Source organism: Drosophila sechellia, chromosome 2L, assembly GCF_004382195.2.
Source record: "Drosophila sechellia strain sech25 chromosome 2L, ASM438219v1, whole genome shotgun sequence".
In the NCBI taxonomy this organism is placed as follows: Eukaryota; Metazoa; Arthropoda; class Insecta; order Diptera; family Drosophilidae; genus Drosophila; species Drosophila sechellia.
This window is the reverse complement of record NC_045949.1, coordinates 15,733,571-15,739,570: the sequence shown is the minus strand read 5'-3', so window position 1 is coordinate 15,739,570 and position 6,000 is coordinate 15,733,571.

Here is a 6,000-nt window from a genome sequence, read left to right as displayed (position 1 = left end):
GGTGATGTAGATGTGGGTGGGTTAGGATCCGTCTGGAGGATTCGTTAACGGCCACGCCCAGCAGCAACCAAACGCCCCTTGTTGCTGCATTTAATGGCAATTTGTAGTCGAAGGCGGCGGCTTCATGCAAATTTGTGGCTTATAGTTTATCAAGCCGAGCTTCTCCGCTCCGTCCGCCTCCTATTACGGTTAAGTTCCCCCGGCACCCGCAATCCATCAGGCATTGCGAAATGCGTAAGCTTGCATAAAATGCGTAAATGTCTGGTTTTCTGATGCCGGGGGGAACTTGATGCAAGCAGGAGTCTTTCTACCCGGAGAGAGTTTCTATTCTAGTGGCTTTTACGGGCTTCAGGCTGGCACAAATGCGTTTAACGCCAAAGGGATGAGGGGAAGGATGAAGGGGCGAGTCGGGTCGGGTTGGGGCAATGGGCCAATTAAAGTTGTATTGCTGTTGTGAACTTCGATTAGAATGATAAAGTGTAGAGTACAAACGTACCATTGAAACTGACATAGACTATAGAAATTGACACCTCAAATTCCGAATAAAGCTAATCATAATCTTGGGGGTAAATATTAATCCTAATAAATTTAATTGTTCGTAAACCTATAAGCTTAAGTTACTTTTCATTACATCGAATGTGTTAGCTATTTGATAGCTGTATTACATTGAGCTTAGGATTTCTGACAACGTGAATCATGTGTCACATTTTAAATATCAAAGTAATAAGATACATGAGATTCAATTTCAGTTCATCAGAAAATAATAGAAACAAAAGTTATTTTATAAAGAGTTTTCTCAAACCAATGTAAGCAATTATGGTCAAATCCTGAAGCAATGTCATTAATTTACTTTAAATTGATAATTAGGCATATAATATGGATTAGTTTTAGTTGTATATGATATGTTTTAGCTGCTAACACATAAAAGAAATTGCCCTTACAAGGCCAAACAAAAATTGAAACTTTTACTTACTGAAATAAAAGTTAACTAGCTGCCGGAGGATAACAATAAAGGTCAGCTAAGGGATTCAAAAATTCTATCAGTTTAAAAACAACTTTCCTGGCCATTTCTGTTTTTTTCTTTGTTTATTCCTTGCTGGGCTACAGAAAAGTGCGTCCCACATGGCGTATGAAAGTTGGCAACTTGTTCGCGTGTTTTTCTCATCTTCGGCTACCACCGCTAAAGTAAAATGTGAAATAAAAAGTACTGCAAAAAAAAACCGGGATCTGGGGAATTGGAGTGGTTGTTGTTCGAGGAGAAGATAAAAGAGAAAACCAGCGAATTGCAGTAAGCTATGCAAATTTTCTTGTTATTGTAGTGGCTGCTGCTGGTGTTGCGGCACTTCTTCTTTGGCAAATCAAAGCCAAAAGCGGCTAAGGAAACCGGCAGCAGTCAGAGCCACTCCTGTGATGTCCTGTTGCGTCGTCCGGGAAAAGGAAAACGTGCGCCAGCTGCTCCAGCACTTACCACGCTCCCAACGTCCTACAGCCCACCCATCCGCCGACCAACGAAGTTTTCCTTTTGGCCCAGCTTTTGCCATTATTTCTGCATGCTTCACATGGCGCCTCGTCCTTGGGGATCCTAGCCCCAGCTTCTTTTTGTTTGCTCATCCTTGTTTGTATTGTGTTTGCTCCTCCACACCGCACGGCACCTCCCGCTGCTATTTGTTTGATTGTGGAAACATTTGCATGCCAGTATAGTTTTTATTGGCACAGCGTTGACACTGATAAGTTCCCCTCGGGCAATCCACGGGAGTTTTCCAGCTCCTCCGCCACCCTGGATGTTGTCTGTGGGAAATTAAATAACAGCTTTGGGGGGCAAGGAGCGAAAATGGGAAATTCGTTGAGTGTGGGTGCCGAGCAGACCACTTGAATATTAATTAATGCGTTTGGTTATTTTCAACAACCCCTCCCCGGTTTTCCGCAGTGCGATGCACCTTCTGCTTCCGTTTTCCTTTTTTTCCAGCTTTCAAATTGCCCCTTTGGCTCCTGTCATTCGATTTGCATAGCAAACATTCTGTACCAGATCAAGGAAGGGGAACTGGCTTTTAATTAAAATTTATTAAATATCAAATCGTTTTAAGCGGCACCACAAAGTGGTCAACGGGTTTCAAGGAAATTACCCAAAGGGGCATTTGTTGAATGCAAATATGATTCTAATTATAGGGTTAATCTCGTGTCTTAATCTTGTGCCATTTAATTGTACTAAATACTTAAATCTAAAATACTCGAGCTTGAGTCAAAGCAAAGTTAATTAATCGAACTTGGTTAAGGGGTTTTAGTGAAAGACACACAACTCGTTTGTCCCTCCCTAAATTTATCCAACGTTTTCAGATCAATGCAGACTGGACATGTGGAATACTAGACACTTTTGAGAACTCTGTGAGTTCTAGCAACGTTCATTGAAATTGAAACGAAGGCATAAAAAACAGTCAAAAATAAGAAAAATAAAAAAATTCAATCTCTGCCTAGCACACTCCCTAATAATAGACAAAATGGCGAAGCGACAAGCTGAGAAGTGCTGAAAAAGGGAGGGAAATGGGAAAAGTGTTGCTTTTCCTCTGCCTATTTCAGATGCATGTGAAATGGAATTGAAAACAAACTGAAAGCTCAAAAAACAGTTGAAAAGCTGCAGACAAACGTGCTCAACTGTGGGATATCCTGTAAAGTAAAAAAGGTCACATAATAGTTTTCAACTTAGTTTCAATGCTTGACAAAACATTCGAAGCGAACGATCTCAAAGTTAATTTTTACATTTATATCTCAAAATTATATTGCTATATTTTATAATTGACCAAAAATATTATATATTGTTTATAAAATATTGTGCATATGCTCAGAAATTGTAGTCAACAAATGAGGCGCCAAGAAAAGCCCAGCAGTCCAATATTTCCACGGCATTTGGAAAGTTTCCCATATTGCAGCCCGCAAAAAGTGGGTTTTCCCCCATTTTCCGTTTGCATGAGCTCTGTGCCCATTCATTAGAGGACTTCGCATTTCGCGCGACGCAGTCAATGTCCTTGCATATTTTCGACGGCAAACAGAAGGCGGCTGTTAGATTTGAAATCATTGCCGGATTCGGTTTCATTTCGCTTCCCACAGGCGCGTTTTTGGCCGGAAATATGTACGTGCCGGTGGCGACTGAAACTCATTTCGACGTAACGGTGTGCCTAATAAAATATTTATTCACCGTCCAAACAGGTGCGAAATTTTAAATGCATGCATTTGCTTTTACACTCTCCTGTTTTCGTAATGGAATGTAATTTTATTTACTTACGCATTCAGTGGAAGATGCCAAAATTGTCCCTGCCATTTTTTTCGATATTATTTCCGGCCTGCGTGGGATCCAAATGAATTCGTTTCCCTTTCGTTTCATTGCGTTCAATTTGCGCTCGTAGGTTTGAAAATGATTTCGAGTGTGCACTTCATTAACAATCAGCTGCGAAATGAGTGGGAAAAGCAAGGATATGTGCGTGCTTATCGACTAATACGTGTGCGGATTTCGCCACTTTTATTTGTGTCTTTTCATTATTCATTATTAAATTTAAAATTGACGACTGGCTTCGCCACCAAGTAGGCACCAAGTAGAGCGGACATTTAATTAAATGGATTTGTGAATTTTATTAGTTTTCACGTTTTTTGTTCCAGCTGCAATTAGTTTTTAAACTAATTGGAAAATGCACTCACGGTTGTGGCAGTTGAAATTTGTTGGAAAAACTTTGCAAAAGCGGATGATCTGTTGATGAAAATTACACAAAACAAACAGGCATTAATCCTTATATATTTTTGTTTCCAGCGTCGAAAGATAAGACATTCAATATATTTTGTGTTATCTTACAATTGAGGCTTAAAGTTTTTACGAATGTATATTTATATATTGAAATTAACAAAATTAAGACATTTTTTGTAGTTCCTATTTTTAAGTTCTTAAAGGATTAGAGGCTCTTGAATTGAATCTTTTCTGATGCCCAGGACACACTTCACTTATCATACACTTTGCACGCAACATCAAAAAGTCTACTTGACTCGCTGTTTCTGTACGAAAAAAAAGGGGGAAAACTGGAAAATATTTGTTTATCTCAACGTATCTAACTGTGTTACATGGCTGCATTTCCTGAAACCCTTGCCCGACGCCCCACTCCATTCTAAGCCCAAAAATGGGGAAATATGTATGCGAATCCTTGGCTCGCCTCAGGCGTGTTGTTTTTCTGTCCTGGCTTTGATTTTGATTTATGTTGCAGTAAACACAGGCAGCCGAAGAAGGAGAAATGGCAACCTCATTTGCTACTTACTTTGTCGCATCATTTCACCACAGACGACACAGCCCGGCGGCACCACCGCTTCCAGTCGTAACCCCTGACCCACTGGCACCACTGGAACCACTGCAGCCAATGGGACGGGAACAGCCCCACTGAATCTCAGTTAGACAACGCATGCCAACGCACGGAAGTTGTGATTTTTTTTTTTTGTCCTGGCTTGGTTCTTGTTCCGCAGGATTCTCTCAGGCGACAGGGCAAATGTTTGCCATCCCACGAAGCCATCGCACATAATTGTGGTGTCGGTCGGCGGTGGTTGTCGTGGTGTCGGTGGTGCAGATGCAAAAAAGAAAGTCCTTGTTCTCGATTTCAGCTGACTCAACATTTAGAAGCGCCATAGAATACCTTTAAATATTTTTATATAATTGAGAACATTTAAAAAGCTAACCCTATATTGGAACTTATTTTACCCACAAATATTTTAGTAATAAAATAAGCTTTTTATGCTCTCTAGCTCGCTAATTTATTTATTTAAATTCGCTTTAATTGTATTTGTCTCTGATCTAATTTAGAGATTTCAAGAACATCCTCGATTGAGTGATTTTGGCACTCGCACTGTGAGTGTTTACGCTTTATATAGTGCAACATTTTCGGCGATGCCAGCATTAGAATCCAGCCTGGCAGTTGGCAAGGCGACAAACTTGCTCTTAGCCCAACTCACAGCTTGTGGCAATAAGACGCGAAACGCTTTGTTTGACTTGAATTTATGGTGATGTTTCTTTTTACGTCGCTGCTTTTTTGGCAAGCCCCCAGCTGACTCATGGCAAAGTGCCTCCTGAAAAGCGCAGACACTGTCTGCGCTGGTTTGTCTGGCACTTGTTTCAGAAATGTTTTAATTCCTTTGGCCCGACACAATAATTTACGCACTCATGCTGGCTCTGCTCGGCCATTAAATCCTTGTTTGACTTGCATTCTGGCCAATAATTATGTTTGCACATTTTATGTAGTCAGCGGCGTGCACCATTAAAATGTATACGACAGTTCGTTAGTTTGTTGCTCTGTCGTAATAATTCATAGCTTTTGTTTTTTCTGGTGTTATTTTATAGCCGGAATGTCGGATGTCGATGTAATGAATTCTATTGTAGTTTAGGTTTCTTTTGCAGAATATTCTTGTTATTTCTTCTTGGCGTTAACACACGGCCATAAAAGTTGATTACTTATTTTTGGCTGCTGCGCCTGTTTATGTGACTAGTTTGCGGCCAAGCGCGCACTAAATCTATGAATTCAGCCTATATTTTTTATGGGTTATCAATATTTTTCGTTCCCAATTTTATGATTTCGCATTTTTATTTTATTAAGGTTAAACATGAAAATTTTACGCTGCTTGAGTTTTGTTTTTATGTTAATATAACGAAATGATCGCTGACGTGTACTGATCAAACTAATACAGTTAATATATTATTTCTTTTATGTGATGGCTAGTTTGCTTTCTTGATTTCTTAAGGAATATATATTTCATAACCAAAGTCAGCTTTTATTTTATTTCCACACATTTTTTAAACAAAACTCAAACAACTCAAAACTAAAAACCACTAAAGAACAACCATAACCGGAGCTTGGTAAGGAAAATCCAAAGAGAATTTTCCATTAACGCACGTGTGCCGGAGTCGAAGACCAGGACCTGTTCATCTTGCCACATTGCAACAAAAAGAATTTGAAGCTCGGTTTGGGAATCTCAGTCTGA